The 21,586-nt window shown below is 39.9% G+C and overlaps 1 long non-coding RNA gene across 1 annotated transcript in view; it reads left to right on the top strand.

Moving 5' to 3' along the window:
* LOC136794236 (uncharacterized) overlaps positions 1 to 10,544 on the top strand; it is a 49,534-nt gene extending 38,990 nt beyond the window's left edge. Inside the window, exon 4 of the long non-coding RNA XR_010840653.1 lies at positions 10,510 to 10,544. This is a non-coding gene — a long non-coding RNA (uncharacterized lncRNA). The remainder of the gene's footprint in view (positions 1 to 10,509) is intronic.
* The last annotated feature ends 11,042 nt before the right edge of the window (positions 10,545 to 21,586 follow it).

The raw sequence follows: 21,586 nt of genomic DNA, 5'->3' as shown, positions 1-21,586 counted from the left end.
TCAAAACATCCGTACAGAAGGGGCGGAAGTTATTTATTAACACTGTGCATGATTATTAGAATAACTCCTGTGGAGTCCTCAAATGGATGCTAAGTCTTGCTAAATATATCTGATGGAAACAAAAAGTTTTAGAATGCAGTTACACAATCAGCCCTTGGGGTTCAATTCTAAAAAGGTAAATACATATTCAAAAACAGGAGGAATTTCTTTCTGGCTTGGAAACCTCCCATCTCCGGCTCTGAAAACATTTTAGAAGCAAGATGACTCTGCAAGTTGGAACCAAATAAAAGGGATGTGAAACATTCTGCTGTGAGCAAGTATTTCCTTTTAAGCTACAAAGAAAGGCGATTTCAGCACTTACACAAAATTGTGATACTTTCCTTTTCCAGATTAGGTGATTTCTTCTGCTAACAAGTTAGATAATGTCCCAAAGCGAACTAAATTACTTTTAACTTCATTAAATCTCGAAAAATACTGCAACAAAATCACTTCAATGCCTTGGGTATTGTCCGAGTTCCCAGATTCTGGTCTTGGATGTGCTATTTAAGGCCTTTATTAATGTGTGCAAGAATAATAATGATGGTAATTTGAACCTAATAATATTCTGTCATACAGTAACAGGTTAGTGTTTAAAATAATAAACATGTCTTCACACCTTGCTGCCAAAGATAACGAGAATCCACCTCAATCCAGAGCAACACACCAAAGGATAGCCTGAGTTGCTCTTCCTAATACATTATACATATTAAAAACCATACATCTTGAATCGCTGGAATGTGCAAAACCAATTATTACACTTGTAAGCCTGGAAAATTTCAGGACAAAGACCTGATGTAATAATAACAATAGAAAAGCATTTGTTTTACAATGAACAGGTTTTCCAAACCAGAGTTTTAAGTAGTCACATTTCTCAGGCAGCAGTAATGCTATTGCCATGGATCTTCCAGAGAACATTTCACTTCACCGTTATTTATAGCTTAAAACTATATTTTTAAGCTTTATTTATATATTTAAAAATATATATTTTAACGCTTATATATTTTAAGCGTTATTTATAGCTTAGCTTTCTATATTTAAATATAGAAAGAAATCTTTTCCCATTCCTCTTTCTTTGGATTTTTCTCTTCAACACCCACACAAATCCATGAGGCATAAATGAGACTATGAAGATGAGTAGTCTCTGTTGCACAAGAACACTCTTAGGCTACACATGTGAATTTAGGTAATATAATTGTCAAAGTAAGTTCAAAAAACAAATGAAACAATGTCTATGTGAATTCCATTCAGAAAAAACAGAAATGATGAAGTTAGCACATTGTCTTTATGTTCTAATATAAAACAGATTTTATATACAAACACACCCTTTTCTGAACTCTCACGTACATACTGTAATATGTATAACTGGGTGGAAGGGACTGTAGGAAGCCAGCTTCTAATCTCAGCTCTCTGCTTCCTGGTTGGGCGATTTAACTATGACCGTGTGTGGAACAGACATAATAATGTCTCTCTTGCCTCCCCTACAGGGTCGCTAAGAGGGTTGAATGTGATAAAATATGTAGAAGTGTGAAGCAAACTGTAATGTGCCATCACAATTTTAAGATATGTTTATTACGTTTCTTCAGCTAAATTAATTGTATAGGAGAATGACTAGGCTGTGGAATGAAATGACAGGCAGATTATGAATTTGCTGCTGCAAACATATTTAATGCTAAACTTAGCCCCCAAGGATCCTATAATGAATTTGGTCCTGTAATACAAAAATGACACAATTGATCATCATAAGCCAAGTCCAATTCAACCTAAAAGATCCAATGATCAGTAAGTAACAAAAGTCTAGTACAAAGAGATCTATTGCTTTTGCAGCTGAACTTAGTTTACTACTATCCAAGGGTGAGACTTCCCTGCAAAACTCCATCTCAATGATTCTGCATCTTACAAAATCTTAAAAATGTTATTCTGTCAGTCTTCATAATAATAGCTCTGTTTTAGCGGTGGAAAAATTGAAGCCTTCAAACAACAATCATTTAACTATGTATTAAAATATGGTCAGAGTTCTTATTGTATTTGGACAAAAGTAGTTAAAGTATTTGAATTCCATTTTTAAAAAACTTATTAACTTAGATATGGTTTACCAAATGTAGGGGTAAAATGGTAAAACATGAAAATTTTTTTCAGTGGATGATAATATACATGATAAACATTCCAACAGTATTAAAGAGTATATACTGAAGAGATAGCATCCCTACCAGGGCAAACTTCCAGGTACCTAATTCCCTTCCCTAAAAGAACACACTCTTACCAGTCTGGAGTATCTGTGCTTAGATACTTAAGCATATACAGCATTTATGTATATATTCTTTTAAAGACAAAATGCAAAGGGTAGCACAATAATATGCTGTTCCACATTTTTTTTTTTACTTAATATATCTTGTAGGTAGCTCCACACCAATTCCTACAGATTTTGCTCCATATTTTTAATAACTACAAAGTAATTTATTCCACTTTTGGTGTATAATAATTTATTTAACCAGTTCCCTATTTATGAACAATGTTTTGTTGCTACCCACAAGACTGAAATCCTTGTACATACATCCATCTGCATAATTTTTTTTTTTTTGGCGGTACGTGGGCCTCTCACTGTTGTGGCCTCTCCCGTTGCAGAGCACAGGCTCCGGACGCGCAGGCTCAGTGGCCATGGCTCACGGGCCCAGCCGCTCCGCGGCATGTGGGATCTTCCCAGACCGGGGCACGAACCCGTGTCCCCTGCATCGGCAGGCGGATTCTCAACCACTGCACCACCAGGGAAGCCCTGCATAATATTTTAAAAGGAAAGGATGAATTGGTACTCTCAGATTTCATGAAATATAAGTACATTATATGTAAAACAGAAGAAAAGGATTATCCATAAATGTTGTAAGACTGGAAAAAACCTCTGAATTGCTTTTTTAGCCAAATGAGAAAAACTGGATTGAATGTCATGGTTTAAGTAAATTTGACCCTATGTGGATTAACATTTGGATGTCACTTCTGACCACCCCAAAGTACATTATTCTGCAGCCAACTTCAAGTGAAACTCTAGTGTTTAGACAATAGCAAACTTCCATAAAAAGTAAACAAACCAAGGTCACTTTCAGCAAGCAGAGGGGAAATAAGTAAGATGGTAGTCAGCTTTGCTAAATGAGAAATTTGGAATTTTGCTATTTGGACTTGCTTTGGGGGCTCTTTTGTGGCAAGCCTTGGGACATTTAATTTTATAAAGATGATGCCATACATGTCATTTTATCTGAAGTGGCTCAACCCATGTTAGTAAATTTAGCCAGTTGCATGACTGTCACCACAATCCAGTTTTAGGCCATTTTCATCACCTCAAAGAGATCACTTGTGCCTGCTTACGGTTGATTCTCACTTCCACCCCAGCCCGCCGTTAATCTACCTCTGGTCTCTGGAGATTTGTCTATTCTAGACATTTGATATAAATGGAATCCTACACTATGTGGTCTTTTGTGACTAGCTTCTTTCACTTAACATGATGTTTTTGAGGTTCATTCATGTTGTAGCATTATCAGCATTTTCATCCTTTTTTTGCTGAATAGTATTCCATTTTGTCAATGTACATATGCATTTTGGTGATACATGGCTCTTTGCTCAAAATCTTGCTCATAGATTTTGCCTATGAAGGAATCTGGTCTCCATTCGTTAAGACAGCATGTCTCAGCATCTCTGTTTTCAGGTTGTCCCAGTTGCTAGTGGAAAGAAATCATTAAGAAAACCTGGGTTCATGTTGGAGAAATAGATTCAGTATAATTTTTATTATTGTTTTCAAACTGACTGTCTATGCATTGATGCCTCGGTTGGGAATGTTGGCAAGGGAAAAGCCTTCCTCTGTAAAGAGCCCACCAAGGACTTGAGAATAAAATATATTTTTCTAGTTTTTAAAAACTAAAGTTTTGTATCTATAATAAGGCATTAAAATTATTGAGACAATGTTGTCTTAAAATATGATACCCAGCTATTTTGCAAACTACTTGAATCATTTCTCTCTCGACCTTACTTGATCCATCTATTTAGTCCTTCTACCTTCTTTGGCTTAATAGAGTAATGAACTCGGCCGTGTGAAAAAGGAAGGAAGGGTGGGGAAGTAGAAAAAGAACAGTGGTGAGATTTGTGCTCATACATAAAATGGGAATGAAAATGAGGTGTGGGCTGGTCTCGTCCTCACTCCTTTCCATTTTGAGGTCTGAAGTTGAGGTTGAGAAAAGCTGAATTTTACTTTTGGTTTTGTCACAGAATCACCTTGAGAAACTTGCATAATGATTTTGCATCTTAGTTTTTGCCTTTGTGAAACAAAATTGGCCTCCAGAGGTCATGATGGCAGCTTCTTGGCTCCCAGGAGAGGAGGACACAGCCCTCGAAATGAGACGGGGTGGGGAGGGGCTGCTTTCCCAGTGTCCCCATTCTCCTCACTGCATGTCGGGTCCATTTTGGCGAGACAGAATAGAGAGGGCGCAATGCCAAGTGCCCATAGGACTGAGACCCTCCAGAGCATTGTCACCACACCCAAATGTACTCTGAACCACTCTCTAAGATCCAGGGGAAGCCAGGCTGACCAATGTACCATCTTACCTATGGCTTCATTCATGGTCTCAGTTTCCCTTGCACGTTCTGCATTATCTGTTATTAGTCTTTCTTCTTTGATGGATTCATTGTTTATCTAGATCTTCAGGAAGGGATACATTTGCTTAGAAGTGAATAGTACTCATGATTCTAGCTAATTCCAGAATGATCTTCTTTGCTAGTGGCTGTGAGACATCCTGGGTTCTGGTTCCCCTGTATCACTTACTAGTGGCCGTCTCTTCTGAAAAACCTGCTTCCCAGAGTTTTTGGAAAGGGAAGACGCACAATGTGATGTAAGATAGATGTGAAAGACTGAAATTTGTGGATCACTGTTAAAATGTTAGCTATTCTTGCCGTTATTTATCTTATCTCCGTTGCTTTTATGGTTATGTAGGTTCGGAGGCCTGATGGGAAGGGAGTTCTCTAAAGATGTACTGCACTTAACGTCTCTCCTTTTTTCCAGAGCCAAACCAGTGTGATTTCATAATGATCCTAATTCCTTTCAATGGCTTAATGGCCGCATTTCCTACCATGGAAGGAGGCTCGGGGCGTGGATGGTTTTTATGGATTTTTCCCTTTGGCCATATTTCCAAGCTGAATGTCTCTTAGCTTTTGTTAGAGTTCTCTCAAGGAAGATTTCTAATGTCCCTGCTCGCCAATGTCCTGTTGGCAGGAGAATGCGTTGAGAGCCAGCCAGTTATAAAACTCTTCTGCCAGGAAATGAAGCAGCAGTTAACAGACTAGAGGATTAGAGCTGTAGCTTTCCCTGCTCCATTTCTCACAGGCTTTGCCTCTCTGCCTACTTAAACAATACATTGTTTTCTTCTGATATCAAAAGTGAATAAGTGCTTGTAAATAATTCAAATGCTCCAGAAATGTATGATTTAGAAAGTCAAAAGCTGTCTGTTATTCCTTCCTTGCAAAGACTGTTTAAGGGATTTGTTGCTTATTTCTCTAGAATTTGTTCTATACATATACTTAAATTTGCATTCATTTTCAAAAGTAGAATCAAATTAGACACAGAGTTCTGCATGCTTTTTCATGTTTTTTCACTTAACATTACATATGAGAATTTTTCCTCATCTTTAAATCCATCTCGTCCCTGTTAAGAGCTATGCAGTGTTGAATGGCTGTACCACACTTTTAATTAAACTACTAGTAAAGGCTTGTTTCTAATATTTGAATATTATAAAAAGCACTACAATAAATATTTTTGTTCATATTTCTTTTCAGCCTTGTGTAAGTGTTTTGGTTGTATACATTCTTAGACATTTCTGCCTACTCTTGAATAATGGTAAATTTTTAACTGCAAAATGAGACAAGTAAGTTTCATTTTATTATAGAGTAATAACTGGTGAGTGAAGGAAATTTGGTCAAACTAAAGCATGTCAATAAAATGTATGGATCATTTTTCAAGCCTCTTGCCAGCTCTCATCTTTGTTGAGGACATAATTCCTAACTCTACTGTCTTACTTCCTGGATTCCTTGTTAATAAGGGAAATGGATCTGAGATAACGGATGGATCTGGTCCCGGGCCTGGCGTGATTCTATCCACTATGAGAGAGTCAACGTGGCTCAGTGAATGGAAAGCAGGACTCTGTGGCCAGTCTGCCTCATCTCACATCCTAGCTCTGATGCTTGCTAGACTTAGCGTTTTCATTCGTGAAACTAGAGGCAATGAAAACGTCTACTTCCTAAGATGAGGTGGGGATTCAGTGAATTAATACCTATTAAGCACTTAGACCTGTACTGGGCACATGATAAGTGTTCCATACATGGTAACTATCAATGTAATTAGTACCAAAAATAGGTAACCATTTACTGAGCATATATTCTGTTCCACGCATGGAGTAAGCACCTCACTTATATATTGTCAACTTTAATCCTCCCCAAACTCCAAAAGCTAGGTATTACCACCCTCACTTTGCATATGAGGAAATTGAGACTTTGAAAAGTTTAAATAATCTACTAGTTTCTCTCCACCAGTTGATGGAGGAGTTTCCCATCTCTGGTGGATGAGAGCATCCACTGTATGTAATGTGGTCAAGAAATCCAGGGATTGTAAATGAGAACAAGAAGAGGATTCCACACACTAAATTCTCCAGGGCCAACCAATGACATATTTAGAGATAGGAACAGAAACTGTGGTCATCCTCCAGTAGCTGTTGGTTAAGAGTGCTATCAATAAACTTTAGCTCCAAATATTTAGGAGAAGACCTTATTTGTGTATGATGTTGGCTGTAGTGAATACAAGAGTTTTGTGAAATGATAGTGCAAATTCACCTCTCCCTGTTTTTATTCACATTGTTTCCTCGGGCTGGAGTGATATCCTTTCTCTCTCTAGGAATCCTTCACCTCTGCTTCTTCATCTTTGAAGGTCCAGTAGATGCCACCTGCTCTGGGAAGCCTCATCATTGAGAATGTGCTGCTTCTTCCTAAATTTCTTGTATTCATGAAATGACAGTTCATATGGTGCTGTTTGTATTCTGGTGAGCGCTTCACCCATCTTTGGATCTGATCACCTTGAGGAAAGAGTCCATCGCTCACCATTTTTATTAAGCCTATGCTAAATATCAGTCCATTTGTGCACTGGATCCTACCTCCTCCTGCATGTGCAAAGGCTTTGCAATTGTCTTTTTTCTCTCCCACACCTTTGATTTCTCCCCTCTCTACAGGAGCCATACCATCATGCAAGCATACTATAGTATCTCTCCTGTAAACAAAAAAATAAACAAAAAAGCTTCCTTACCATCAAGTTTGCCTCAGGCTACAACCCCATTTCTCTGCTCTGCTTTGTTGAAATGCCCTCCAGGAGATACATCTGTACTGATGTTCCACTTCCTCACCTCCCAGCCCCTCTTTAATCCACTCCAGTCAAATTAGTCTTTCATCCTCATCACCCTCTGCAACCACTCTGGTCCAGGTCACCGATGACCCCGTCTTGGGTCAGTTCTTTGCCCTCATCTTCCTTGACCTCAGCCATACTGGGAACAGTTGACCACTTCTTCCTTCTTGAAAGACTTCTCTGGATTTTTACAAGTCCATCTATTTTTTTATCAGAAAGTTTTTACTTTTTTAAAAAAAGTTATATGTGTCAAACCTTTTCATCACAATTCCTTGCTCTCCCACAGTTCATATCTCATTCATCTTTACATTCTCTTTGGTCCTAGAACACAGTGTCTAGTATGAGGAAGATCTTATGAATCTATATGGAGTTACTTCATATACACATGAAAAAATATGCATGCAGGTGTGTTTTTTAAAAAACACAGATGAATTAGCCAGAAATTATTTAAAATTGTTCCATCTAGGGTGTAGGAGTAAATAGAATGGAGGGAAAAATTATGGGAATAAGATTTGTCTGAGTATACCTTTTTCAATAGTTAAAACTTCTTAAATGTTTTACATATTCAAAAAATAAATTTAAGGGTGTAATAAACAAACACTAAGATTAAATAAAAACAGAAACAAATGAATCTAATTGCTTATCAGATTGACAAACTTGGGAAAGAAAAAATAAATTCAAGTAACTTTTGAGGACAGCACTATGACTGCATGTTCTTAGTCGGGTATATTCTAAGAACAAGAAAAATAGTACAGAAATTTTGGACTTCACAGTAGCTTTGTAGTTAGTAGTGGTATCGGTGATGTAATTCTGAAACAATTTTGTGTGTATTATGGGATAGACCAAATTAATAGCCATATTAGTGTTTTGTTAGCCAGAGTTTTCATTATGGGTAAAGATGGAGATACAAACAAACACTAAACATATTAGTGTTTTGTGAGGGAAGACTGGGGAATGCGGTGCTCTTGGACTTAAACTGGAAGTATCAAATAAGCCTCTGTGTGCGTGTGCGTGTGTGTGTTGCCTAGTATGTACACTGAAGAGGCTTAGAAACAAGGACATACACCTGTAGAAATGAGCACACCTAGAGCCCAGATCCTGGTTTCTGAATACTAGTCCCCTCTAAAAAGAAACAGTGTTCCTTGGGAAAATGGCTGACTCCATGTCAGGGGCAGAGAAAATACAAAGTAAGCCTGAAAAGTTCTGTTGTGTCAGAAAGTAAGAAAGGCTAGTATGTCAAAAAAACCCCCACAAACCCGTCTTGAAGGGGTCCATAAGCCAAATCTGACAGTAGGAGCATCAAAGGGAACAATGGCAGTAGTGTGTGATAACATATTGCATACGAAAATGTATAAGAGTATAATGATAATACACAAATAAGAAAAAGGGGAAAAAGAAGGGGAAGCTTTTCTCTAGGGTAGAATGCCAGCTAATAAATGAAAAACAATCAAATTATAAACTCAGCTTGTAACCTCTGATTTAATAATTGTGTGAAAGAGTGTTGGGAAACAATATTCACATGGTCTCACAGCATCACCAGTTACTTATTAATTCCAAAGGGGAAAAGTATCTTTACAAAGAAGACATCTGGCAACAACCTTAACCAAATGAGCAAACTTAGTTCCACAAATAGTGAACAACCCAGCAGAAACCCAGTGTTATGCTCTTCCTGATACGATGGGATAAGAAGTACATAATGTCATCTATGGAGTATTCCTGTCAGGGACGTTTAATCTGAATGTAATCATGAGGAATCCAGAACACAAGACCTTCTACAAGACAACTAGACTCTTAAAGAAAATCAACGTCTTGAAAAGTAAAATAGGGCAGGGAGACTGTTCTAAAATAAAAGAGACTAAAGAGACATGGCAGTTAAAAAACTGCTGTAAAAATTTTTTTGGAGACAACTGGGGAAATTTGAATATGGACAGTATATTAGATATACCACTGAATTAAAATTAATTTTCTGAGAGGAAGGGGAAGTGGGGAGTTGTTTAATGAGTATAGAGTTTCACTTTGCAAGATGGAAAAGTTCTGGAGGTCTGTTCCACACCAATGTGCATATACTTAACACGACTGAACTGTAACACTTCGACAGTGTTACAATGGCAAATTTTTTTTTTTTTTCGGTATGCGGGCCTCTCACAGCTATGGCCTCTCCCGTTGCGGAGCACAGGCTCCAGACGCGCAGGCTCAGCGGCCATGGGTCATGGGCCCAGCCGCTCCGTGGCGTGTGGGATCTTCCCAGACCTGGGCACGAACCCGTGTCCCCTGCATCGGCAGGCGGACCCCCAACCACTGCGCCACCAGGGAAGCCCTTACAATGGCAAATTTTATGTTATGTGTTTTTTTTAGCAAAGTTGGAAAAATTTTTAATCCTTAAAAATTAATTTTCTGAGGTGTGGTAATGTTATTTTGGTTGTATTAAAGAAACGTCCTCTATAAGATGCATGTTGAAGTATTTAGGGATGAAATGTCAGGCTAACTGCAGCTTACTTTCAAGTGGTTTAACAGGAAAAGAAAAGTCCGGGTGTGTGTCTGCGTGTTGAAAGAAAGATGAGTAAGCAGCAAAATGTTAACAAATGTTGAATCTAGATGATGGGTGTACAGATGTTCATTTTTCTCTTCTGTCCACTTTTCTATAATTTTGAAAATGGTCCAACTAAAATTTTGAAAACCGAAAACAAGCACAATTACCCAAAACTGTACCGTGTTTTAATTGTCATTTCTTTCATGAGTTTCCTCATGATGATTTACTTATTCTCATTTTAATTATGTGGCCAGTCTGATACAATCCTTCACACTTCAGTGGCGTCTTAATTGTTTCTTACCTACTTACATAAGCTCTTTGTAGATATAGATATTAAAACTCTGAACCATAGTAGTGCCATAGTAGTGCAAATATGTTTTGCTCAGGCTGTTTTCTTAATATCTGGGTCTTCTCTCTGCACTCCTCCCTGAGAAATTTTACTTAGTCACACAGCTTTATGGATCATGCTAACAATTTCCAGGTTTATAACTGTAACCATGACCTCTCTTCTGTCTTCCAGCAACATCCCAGGGGAAATGACCACCTAGTGCCAAGACATTGATTTCTGAATACCACTTCTGACTAAAAGGAGCTAGGGTTCCTTGGAAAAATGGCTCATTCCGTGGCAGAAGCAGGAAAGGCCTCGAAAATCCTGTCATACCAGAAAGCAAGGAAGGGGTCGAAGAACAATGGGAACCTGTCAAAAGACACAGGACCCAGCTTGAAGGGGCTTCCAATGGCCAAATCTAGGCCAATTAGAGAATCAAAGTAAATAATGATAGTAAGGGAATAAAATAAGAATCCACAAGTTCACATGATATAAATTAGGAATTGGCTTTTCCTCTAAAGGGTCAAGTACTAAATATTTTAGGCTTAAGGGGCTATGCAGTTTCTGTCACAACTGTTCAACTCTGCCATTGTAGCACAAAAGTAGCCATGGACAATACATTAATGAATGAGTGGCTCTGTTCCAATAAAACTTTATTTATAAAAACAGACAGCAGGCTGGACTGGCCCATGCATCATAGTTTACCTATCTCTGCATCTAAATAAATAAATGAATAAACAAATGGGCAGAAGAGAAAGCTCTTCATAATAGTAGAATGCCAACTAATAATCACAGAAGGAATCACGGAGATAAAAAAATTACAGTGTGGCAACCATCATAGTAATTGTTAATTCAGACAAGGAACATCAATGGATGCTAAAAATTGTGTACCAAAGAATGACAAGGAATGGATTGTTTATACAGTTGTAAAATAGCTCCAAATCAATACTTATTTTTTTTTATTACTTTAAAAATTTGTTTATTTATTTTTGGCTGCATTGGGTCTTCAAAGCTGTGTGCGGGCTTTCTCTATTTGCGGAGCATGGGTTCTAGGCGTGTGGGCTTCAGTAGTTGTGGCACGCAGCCTCAGTAGTTGTGGGTCATGGGCTGCAGAGCGCAGGCTCAGTAGTTGTGATGCACAGGCTTTGTTGCTCTGCAACATGTGGGATCTTCCCCAACCAGGGCTTGAACCCGTGTCCCCTGCATTGGCAGGCAGATTCTTAACCACTGCGCCACCAGGGAAGTCCCAAATACTTATTAATCACAAAGGAGACAAAAGTATCTTTACAGTGAAGAAATCTGCAGACACTCTCTTAAACAAATGATCAATGTTAATACCACGAGTAACGGGGTGGATAAATATCATTTGCCACCTGACGCGATGCAATGAGAAAAACACAACATCACTCCTGTGATATTCCAGCCTGATATTCCATAATTTGGGTCTAAACATGAGGATACATTAGACAAACCCAATAGAGGGACACTTAAAGTGAGGGGGTTTGGGGGTTGATCAAGGAAAAAGATATGATCACAGAGTGGCAGTAGCACACACAAGCTTTATTGGATGACACTTTGACAGATTTTCATGTGCAGAAAGTCTCTCCCAGAATGAGACTGTCCAGTAGGTCACTACCCAGAAGGGGAGGAGGACAAGGGAACTCCCTGAGGAAAGGGAGATTGAAAAGGGCCTTTCGTGGCACATATATACAATGGAATATTACTCAGCCATAAAAAGAAACGAAATTGAGTTATTTGTAGTGAGGTGGATGGACCTAGAGTCTGTCATACATAGTGAAGTAAGTCAGAAAGAGAAAGACAAATACCGTATGCTAACACATATATATGGAATCTAAGAAAAAGAAAAAAAAAAGGTCATGAAGAGCCTAGGGATAAGACGGGAATAAAGACACAGACCTACTAGAGCATGGACTTGAGGATATGGGGAGGGGGAAGGGTAAGCTGGGATGACGTGAGAGAGTGGCATGGACATATATACACTACCAAATGTAAAATAAATAGCTAGTGGGAAGCAGCCGCATAGCACAGGGAGATCAGCTTGGTGCTTTGTGACCACCTAGTTAGGGTGGGTGGAAGGGAGGGAGATGCAAGAGGGAGGGGATATGGGAACATATGTATATGTATAACTGATTTACTTTGTTATAAAGCAGAAACTAACACACCATTGTAAAGCAATTATACTCCAATAAAGGTGTTAAAAAAAAAAAAAGAAAGAAAGAAAAGGGCCCTTCATATCTAGAGGATGTCACCTGGCAACACAATTGGGAGTCTCTGGGTCAGAGAGCTCTGAAAGACAGCAGTGGGTCGTTGGGGTCTTTTATATCTACAGAGTTTATTTTATTTATGGCTAGTAGATTTGGGGTGCAGGTTCACAGGGTATGCAAAGCAGGCAGGGTCTAAATAGCTAAAAGCCTGCTTACTGGGCTTGAAAACAATTGGATGTGTAAAAATTTGAGTTTGGCGTCAGTGGGCTTTTGAGATTCCTGTCTGCTACTAAGAAATAAACAACTATCTTTGGCTTACTTATATAACAGACATTCTACAAAATGACTGCTCTGTAACTGCCAAAATGTCAACGGTGTGAAACTCAAGGAAAGACTGAAGAATAATTCTAGATTGTAGGTGCCTGGAGAGACACAACTGTGATCCTGGATTGTACCCTTGTGCTATAAAGGGCCTCACTGGGACAACTGGCCAATTTGAATGTCATCTCTAGGTACATGAACATTTTGGATTCCTTCGTTTTATTCAAAGTAAAATGACAGAAACCATTTTTTGAAAACTACAAACAAGGGTGCCTCTGTCACTTGGGATCCAGTGTTTAATGCTGACACAGTGCAGCCTGTAACGTTAAGCTCGGACTCTGATGCTTAACACTTTATTACGATAAGGGGATAGAACATATTTTATTTTGAAGTTTGTCATCTTGATTTGTAACTTTGAATTATTTAGGCATATGGAATGTGGGCCTTCATTTGTTTTCCTGATCCAGGTCCCCCAAATGTTTAGGGCTGGCTTGGGCTGGGGAATACGTGTAATTGGGGAAACATTTTTTCCTCTCGGTCCTTGAAATATGGAACACATGCTGGGAAGTTTCAGGAGTTGTGCCTCGTCAATCCTGGAGATGGACACTGGTTTGTCATGCAGGAGGTTTCAAGTAGCAAAAATATTTTGGTCAGAAAAAAAATTAACTTCCTTACAGATAGCCCGGATACAGTAGATTCTTGTGTGACAAAGTATTTTCTAATACATAGAATGTTTTCTTGCTTCTGTTCAAGTTCCAATTTTTGGTCACAGAGGTACTCATGAATTAATATGGGTTTCAACTGTCACTCACAGTAGCTGAGGAACATTTTGCAATTTAAAACAATTCATATTGAATTCTCTGGCTGTCCAGTGGTTAGGACTCTATGCTTCCACTGCAGGGAGCATGGGTTTGATTCCTGTTCTGGGAACTAAGGTCCTGCATGCCGCATGGCGTGGCCAAAAACAAAACAAAACAAAACAATTCATATTACTCTTAAATTTGTAAACATATATATTTGTGTGTGTACATGTGTGTGTTTGTATATTATATAAAATTATATATGTGTATATATTTTGTATGTTATATATATAAAACTTTAGATCTAAAATACATGAACCAAACTTCCCTGGTGGTGCAGTGATTAAGAATCCACTTGCCAATGCAGGGGACACGGGTTTGACCCCTGTTCCAGGAAGATCCCAAATGCTGCAGAGCAACTAAGTCTGTGTGTCACAACTACTGAGCCCATGCACTGCAACTACTGATCCCATGTTTTGCAACTACTAAAGCCCACGTGCCTAGAGCCCATGCTCCACAATAAGAGAAGTCACCACAATGAGAAGCCTGTGCACCTCAACAAAGAGTAGCCCCTGCTCGCCACAACTAGAGAAAGCCTGCGCACAGCAACGAAAACCCAAAGGAGCCAAAAAAAGAAAGAAAATGATGATACTGATTCTCTACATTGGCAGGTAGGTGCATTTGAGTGCTAGTGTTGCAAATTATGACTTTTAGTAAAAATACGAAATAATATTTTATTGGATCATCAAGAAATTAAATAAAATTTCATTTCATATAAATATTATTTTAAAATGATATTTGTTAACTTTAATTTGTATGTAGCCTTGCCTTCTAATTTAATAGATAATGAGAATAACTTTTTTGCAATAATATGAAAAATAATTTTGATTTTATGTGTTTATATTTAATTTATATTTTTATAAAATATATTCAAATTTTGACTACTTTGAATATAGTTACATTTTGCCTTTTAATTTGTTAAATCTTTACTGTTGATGAGCATGAATTATGTGAAGTCTTAAGTATAAAATATAATTAGTGATTAAAAAATTTTTTTTCTAGGTTGACTGAAGCATTATTTACACATAATTAATGATTTTGTTGAAATAAAGGCACTAGTAAATTTTATGAAAAAATCATATAATACTTTATGAACTACTTGTTTATTTTATTCATTCAAATATTGCTGACACATCCACAGAACATCCAGGCTTAAGCAATAATAATTAAATGCAGCTATCTTTGATATTTTGCCAAATTTCAGCGTATTAAAACCATAGTTTTCTACATACCTTTTTAATTTTGTCATTGTGGCATTTTATTTGTCAAGGTAGGTAGATAGAATATATTTTATTTTATAATTTGTCATCTTGCCTTATAAATTCTAATTATTTAGACAGTGATATATGGACCTCCATTTGTAATATTGATCCATGCTCCAAATTTTAGGGGCTGGCCTGGGTTGGGGAACACTTTGTATTCCATTGACTTCAGAAAAACAAAGTATAAAGAGCATCAATGATTTACTTAAGATTGTTCTGTTTCTCATTATGATAAATAAGAATTTTTGTCTTTAATATTTCTTAAAGAAGGTTAAAAAGATCTTTAAGATATTCAACAATTAATAACAAAAGATTTTTGTGAATCTCCCAACAATATAACCATTAACCATGACCCTACAATGTCCACAAAGCTTATAAAATATGTTTGTTATAGAAGATGGTATGTGTTAGAATCTGTTTGCTATAGAACATTGAGTTGCTCACTTGAGCTGTCCACAAACTCACTACCGTGGTGGTGAGGAGACACTGGTCTGGGGAAGGATGTGGTTAAGGTACGGTAAGTTCATTTTGTACTTTTTCAGTTTTAGGACATGTGAAAGCCCAGTACGTGACTGCCTATGCTGAGCTTATGAGGGGAGTCTGAACTGGAGATTTAGATTTATGACTCATCTGCAGTCAAGAGATAAAGAGGAGGGGTTTGTGCAGGGAGAAAAGAGTGAGAGGCCCAAGGCTGAGCCCTGAGGGCAACCTTATGAAGAGGTGAGGAACAGGTAGAAGAGGGGTCAAGAAATGAGGCCAAGAAAGCACAGTTAGGGAAGGAGCCAGAAGCCCAGGGAAAGGGGAAAGAGAGGGTGATCAATCATTTTATGTGCCAGGGAGAATCAGGGCTGAAAATAAGCCACTGCCTTTGGTAAGTGGGAGGGAATGGAGGGGATGGAAAATGGTAGTTTCAAAAGACTGGTGGGAGCAGCCACAAAATTGCAGTAGGTCAAAGGGTAAAAGGTGTTAATAAATGGTAAGCCGTTTTTCAAGAGGGGTAATAGTGAAATGGAGGAACATGATGAGGCAGAAGCCTGAGTGGGGGGACACAACACGGGGCTGGGAGGGATGTGACTCCTTTTCCTCCCTCCCCCTCTCTCCCCTCCCCCCTTCCCCCCCTCCCCCTCTCCTTACCCCCCTCTCTTTCCTCCCTTCCTTTCTAGGAGGAAGAATCTTTAAGCAAGTCTGTAGGCTACAGAGTAGAGATTCAATGGAGAAGAAAGGACTAAAGATACAAGAAGGAACACAACTGATGCCCTGAAATCCTGAAAGAGGAAGAAGGAATGAGATCAGGGAAAGCTAGTAGAGTTATTTACCTGACAAAAGAATCGAGAAATGGCTACTTTTGAGGCAGGAAGCAGAAGCAGAAAGGATAAAGATAGGTTTGGAGGGGAATTCCCTGGTGGTCCAGTGGTTAGGACTCTGAGCTCTTCCGGCTGCAGGGCCTGGATTCAATCCCTTATCAGGGAACTAAGATCCACAAGCCTCGTGGGGCAGCCAAAAAATAAAAATAAATAAAGATATGTTTGGAGATGTAGAGGATGAAAGCAGAAGTCCATTCCCGAGAGATGGTTTCCACTTCATGAGAAATGTTAGAACCTGAAAATGCCAGATGCCTATGTCTCAGCCTCTGTTGTCAGACATGCCCAGTGATACTTCTCTCACACCCATGCCCTGCCCCTGCCCCAGGCTTGTGCCTCAGGGGACCCTGCATTTTTCAGAGCCTTACTCCAGTGTTCTAAGTCCGTCTCTGTTGCCTGTGACTGGTCAGGGCTGGCAGTACTGTTCTTGGCAGGGTGTCCTGAGCCTGGACTTGGACCTACATGTGTCCCATTCCTGTTTCTTTCCTTCATGACTATGCTTGATGAGATCCATGAGATGCCATGGGAGCAGGAGCGTGGTTCTAAAGCAGTGTCCAGGAAGAGTGTCCGTGGGATCAGTGTCAGGGGCTGTAGTACTGTTCTCAGCAGCTAAGGCAGTGGAGACTCTGGACTTAGTGAGGCTCGGGGTGTTGCAGGGCCTGCTTAATGGGCATGTGACCTACACAGTCACAAGAGCCCTGCACTTTGAAGGGCCCCACCCTTGGCTTAATTCTCTGCTGGTGCTATCCAAAAATTCTTAATAATTTTGAGCAAGGGACCCACAAATTATGTAAATGGTCCTGGAGCATTGATGTGACTGTGGCTTGGACTGGTTTTGGGGTTTTTTTGCTTTATTATTCACTTGGCTGCGTCAGGTCTTAGTCGCGGCATGTGGGATCTTCATTGCGACATCCAGGATCTTTTCTTGCGGAGTGTAGGCCTCTCTCTAGTTGTGGCTCATGGGCTCCAGAGCACGGGGTCTCAGTAGTTGCGGCGTGCAGGCTTAGTTGCCCCACGGCACTGGGATCTTAGTTCCCTGACCAGGGCTCGAACCCACATCTCCGGCATTGGAAGGTGGATTCTTAACCACTGGACCACAAGGGAAGTCCCTGGTTTTGACTGTTGATTCTGACTGAGAAATCTAAACCTCATCCTTCAGTCAAATCTAGAGGTTTGGTGAGTTACCTAATAGTAGTAAACATTGAACAACCAGCTCTTTAGGTGGAACAAAAAAGGGAGGAGACCACCTGACTTGTAATGTTTACCAATTCCCATGGTGTAAATAGGCCACATGCCCCTGAATTCACCTTGGCTGAGTTCAAGCTTCCAACTTGATATCACTGAACATGGGGTTGGGAGGAGATATACAGTCACATGCTGCTATTGATATATGATATTTCTACCATACAGATACAATACATGTGATAACTTCAGAAGTATAGATGATCATAAAATATGGTAAAATAATTAGGAAGTGTTAAGTTTTGAGTATTTATTACCATTGTTCTTGGTATAATTTATTTAACTAGAAGTTTATATAATTTAATTTTAAAATAATGTTTAACAACTACCTCACAAAATTCCTGAAAAATGAACAACTGGCTCTTGTGAGCCAGTACAAGCCAATTCCAGCACACCACTCCCCACTCTCCCTTTAACAAATTACTTTTCTGTTTAAGTCAGCAAGAGTTGGTTCCTGCTGCTGGCAACTAAGAACCCTGAGGGACAGGAGCAAGAATCATTAAGGTGTATGCAGGGGAGAACCAGGGAATCATCCACGTGAAACAGGAAAGAGGTGGCAAAGCAAGAGGCTGGCATCTTGAACTATGAAGTCCTATAATTCTTGGCCTGCTTAGCATCCCACGGAGATGGGCTTGGCCAAAGAAGAGTGAGTCAGATTTATCACTGAGTGAGGGCAGTCCCAGTGCCATGTACTATGCAGTTATGTGTTAAATTCCTGGGGTTACAGTATAATTGCTTCAGAACCTTGGAGATGGGAGAGGCCAGTTCTGGGTAAGACAGTCAAGAAAAGCTTAAGAAAAGAGATTGGCTTTGAACTGGCTTTGAAAGAGTGGCAGGGTTTAATAAAATCTTGGCTTCCCATTTACAAATAAGGAGACATCTTGGAACCCAGCTGCCCTGAAAAAGCATACTCCTGTTAACCAGTGAGCATTTTTGGGGGTAATAGAAACCTCAGGAATATGAAAATGTGGCTGAGGAAATTTGGGAAAATCCAAATTTATTGTTTTCCAAGAAGTCTCTGTTATATCAGCCAAATAATCTCAGCTAAGAGTTTTTGATATGAATGATAAATTCTCCTTGTGCAGCAATGCTGTGAGGCTGAGTCTGTTGTTATTTAAATGAGATAAGGTATCTGGAATTGCCTCAAGAGAGCTGTGAACAGATAAGAAACCAGGGTCACAGTCACCAATATTTAAATTGTAATGACCATGGGCTGAATTGTTTCCCTGCCCCCCAGATTCATATGTTGAAGCTTTAGCTCCCAATGTGACTATATTTGGAGATAGGGCTTTTAGGAAGTAGTTAGGGTTAAATGAGGTCATAAGGATTGGGTCCTAATCCAATAATATTAGTGGCCTTCTAAGAAAAGGAAGATCTCTCTCTCCCCCCCCACCCCCCTCCATGAGCACACACTGAGAAAAGACCAGGTGAATACACAAAGAGAAGACAGCTGGCTGCAAGCCAGGAAGAGGGCTCTCCCCAGAACCCAAGCATGCTTGTACCCTGATCTCAGACTTCCAGCCTCCAGAACCATGAGAAAAGTAATTTTTTTTGTTTTAACTACCCCGTCTATGGTATTTGACCCAGCAGACTAAGACATTAATGGAAGGAAAGGCAGCAGCCATCTCGTTATTCTTTTTATAGCTTTTGTTCTGCTGTAGTGTTTGACCAAACATCTGAGTGATGGGCCTCCTACAGGCTTATATTTCCTTCTCCCTGTGCCATGGAAAATTTTTTTTTCACACACCACAACTCAAGTTTTAACTTGCTAATTAAGAGCATCATGATCTCTTCCATTTAAAATAACTTTGTTTGGAAGGCTCACTCTGTCTTCTTCAGATAAGTACATGTGAGGAGCTGGGACTTTGGCATTCTCCTGCCTTCAGACTCAAACTGAAACATTGGCTCTTTCTGGATCTTCAGGCTAGGCTTTCAGACTAGAACTCACACCATTGGGTCTCCTTGTTCTCAGGCCTTTGGACTCAGACTGGAACTGCACCATCTGTCCTCCTGGGTCTCCAGCCTGCATACTGTAGGTCTCGGGACTTGTCAACCTCCATAATCGTGTAATCGAATTCCTTATAATAAATCTATTTGTAGATATATACCTATATCTCCTACTGGTTCTGTTTCTCTGGAGAACCCTAACTAATACAATAAGTAAAAGACCTCCCTTCCCTTGACTCTTTTCCAAAATGATATCGGAGAATACGGAAGCTTAGTTGACCTCATGGTGAAATGAGGGGAGAAGAGGACTCTAGGTTCACAAGTGTCCTCTGCATCCTTGGTGGTCTCTGTTGCTGATTGTCTGCTCTGGACAGGTCCAGAGTTTGTGCATGCAGAGGAGCAACTGACCCCGGTGGGTCTTCTGGGACATCATGTTGGCACATGCTTGAAGCCTCCGGCTCAGTCATTTGCCTCTGGTTGTAAAGTTTTCGAACATGGGTGGCTTTTGTCCCAATCCCAGCCTCTGCCAGAGATTAAAGAAAATCTCTACACTCTGAGTCAACCAGATGTGCTTTGTAGAGATGACCAAGAATGAGGATATATTGACTTAATGTCCCAGAATGTCATTCATTTTTTGGGTCCTTTCCCCTTCAGCTGTGGGTATGTAGGCAGGCAGGCACACGCAGTCAAAAAGGGTGAGCTGGGGTTCAGCCACATGAGAACCGGATGACTTGTTGCCTCAGTTTGCAAAAGGCAGGTACTTAGGTGGATATTAACTGTGAAAAAGCATTGTCTGAAATCTCTGGACAGGTGAAAGACTAAAAGAATGAAGAGATGCATTACCTGAGATCGTTCTTAGTGGAGCAAGGTATTCGTTTGGCCCAACTGGAGTTCTTAAAGTCAGGATGAAATTAAGAATGTAAAAGTAAAAATATAGATGAGGGGAGGATGGGAGGGAGGCTCAAGAGGGAGGTGATATGGGGACGTGTATGCATATAGCTGATTCGCTTTGTTGTGCAACAGAAACTAACACAATACTGTGAAGCAATTACACTCCACTAAAGATGTACTTTTAAAAACATGAAATTAAGGCCAGACCGCATCGATTGGCCTCTTGCCAAATCCCACCTCAAGCAGGGATCCTGCTGTTCTGGAAGATGCCAATTTGCTAAGGTCACCTGTTTCAGGAGAAAGCAGGAAAAGGATGTGGTAGCGGCATTCAAGAACCTAATCTTACGACGTTCAGGTTTAAATGCTTGATGGGGAAGGAAAAGTATTTATTGTTCCTGCAGCTGTATCTGATTTTAGAAAGAGAGAAATGGAAAGGGAATGATTAGTGTTCTGTTTTTAGCTTTTGTAATGGACATCTGGTTTTATTTATCCACTCAGCTCCTGATCCTTCTTCAGGTAGCATCACCTTCATTTCCTCTAGGGACAGTCATTTTCCACTGAATGTCAGAGAGACAGGAAACCGGGTGCCCTGTTCTGTGGGCCAAGGGTGGGGATGGAGGCAGTGGGTCAGGCAGACTCGCCTTTATCCACATGTGGAAAGTGCAGGGACGGAGAGTGCTGGGGTGGGAGTATAATCTAAAGCAGGGTGGTCAAGAAGGGCCTCACTGAGATTTAAGCTTTGCCTGAGACTGTCTTCCAGAATAAACCCTGCTCTACCCACCCACAGCCTTTCCATCTTAGCTGATGGCATCGCTACCCTGTCAGTTGTGCAGGCAAAAAAAGCAAACAAGCCAATACAAATGAACAACATGGAATGATCCCTCTCATTTCCTATCACCCCACACCCAGTCAGTCCCCATATCTCATTTACCTTTGAAACGTATCCAGAACCAGACCATTCTTCAGCATCTGCACAGCTACCATATTGACTGAAGCCACTGCCATCTCCTGCCTGGATGATTACAGCTGCCTCCTGGATGGTCTCCCTGCTCCTGCCCTCGCTCCCTGTAATCTGTTCTCAGCACCACAGCCGGAGGAACGTCTGCAGAGAGAGGTCAGTTGATGCCATGCTTTTCTCAAAACCTTCCAATGGCTCCCCA

This window comes from Kogia breviceps, chromosome 5 (assembly GCF_026419965.1).
Source record: "Kogia breviceps isolate mKogBre1 chromosome 5, mKogBre1 haplotype 1, whole genome shotgun sequence".
NCBI classification, from domain to species: Eukaryota; Metazoa; Chordata; class Mammalia; order Artiodactyla; family Physeteridae; genus Kogia; species Kogia breviceps.
Note: the sequence above shows the minus strand (reverse complement) of the source record. Positions and strands in the feature narration are given on the sequence as shown.